The following is a 1193-nucleotide window of genomic DNA, read 5'->3' as shown; positions in this document are numbered from 1 at the left end:
GGAATCGACTCGATGGCAAAAGGTTTGGTTTTTTAAATATACGTATGCAAAGTCCCTAGGTGGTGCAAATAGTTAAGCGCTCAGTTGCCAACCAAAAGGTTAGCAGTTTGAGTCCACCCAGGGGTGCCTCAAAAGAAAGGCCTGGCAATCTACTTCCAAAAAATCAGCCACTGAAAACTCTATGCAGCACAGTTCTACTCTGATACACATGGGACTGCCATGAGTCAGAATCAACTCAATGGCAACTGGTGTGGTTTGATTTTTGGTATATACGTACGTAGTAATGTCGATGTCCGGGAAAGGGCCTGGCAGGACACCTACCCACTGACAGTAACCTCTGAGGGAGGGTATCAGCCTTGTGGGTGATGGGAGACACAGTGAGGGAGACTTCCATCATTCCCCGATACTCTTTTGTATAATTTTTTTAATAGTAAAAATGCTTCCCCATATTAGCTGTAAAATTTAAGCAAAGAAACAGCCATGTTCACTCACCCTTAGTATATGCAGGACACTAGGGTTCTCTGAGGGTCCCAGAAGAGTCGCTCTCAAAGACTGTACATCTACAGAGTGGGGAAAAAAAAAAGAGGTTATGTCCTTGGCCAACGTGAGCCTTCCTGCTGCAATATTCATCTGTCATGCATTTTATTCACTGCCTCAACAAATACGAACACCTGCCACGTGCCAGGTACCAAGGATACCCCAGTGAGCAAGATAGACAAAGCCGCTGTCCTCACAGAGCAGATGTTCTAGCACAGCAAAAATGAAGCGGGGTGAGGAGATGGTGGTGGGGCTGCTACTTTACACGGGGTGGTCGGGAGAACCTCTGTGAGGAGAGGAGACCTGGATACGTGAGACCGCAAACTGTGTAACTCTCTGAGAAACCACGGGAACAGACGGTGCAAAGGCCCCGAGGCAGGAGCGTGTGTGGAGCATCTGAGGAGCAGCGAGGAGACCAGTGTGGCTGGTGCAAGGTGAGCCAGGGGGATGAGTGGTGGGAGACGAGGGCAGGAAGGTGACAGGGCCATTATGAGGGCGCTTCCTTCCGACAGATGTGAGCTGAGGAGAGGCAAAGAAATGGCACTTGTCCTGATCTCTAACTTTTCTTTTCCTAATTGATTCCAGTCAGCTCCAAGTGCCCTGCCCTGGCCTTAGTGATGGTTCAGGAGTGAACCTCACACTGAGGAGAGCCAATG

The 1193-nt window shown here is 49.3% G+C and overlaps 1 protein-coding gene across 1 annotated transcript in view; it reads right to left on the bottom strand.

Moving 5' to 3' along the window:
- The window catches only part of SIPA1L3 (signal induced proliferation associated 1 like 3), a 190142-nt gene extending 189620 nt beyond the window's left edge, over window positions 1–522 (bottom strand). Inside the window, exon 1 of the mRNA XM_023742305.1 lies at window positions 493–522. The gene's annotated coding sequence lies outside the window, so the exon portion shown is untranslated. The remainder of the gene's footprint in view (window positions 1–492) is intronic.
- Between the last annotated feature and the right edge of the window lie 671 nt (window positions 523–1193).

This window comes from Trichechus manatus, unplaced genomic scaffold, assembly GCF_000243295.1.
Source record: "Trichechus manatus latirostris isolate Lorelei unplaced genomic scaffold, TriManLat1.0 scaffold00207, whole genome shotgun sequence".
Taxonomy (NCBI): domain Eukaryota; kingdom Metazoa; phylum Chordata; class Mammalia; order Sirenia; family Trichechidae; genus Trichechus; species Trichechus manatus.
This window is presented reverse-complemented; position numbering and strand designations above follow the sequence as displayed.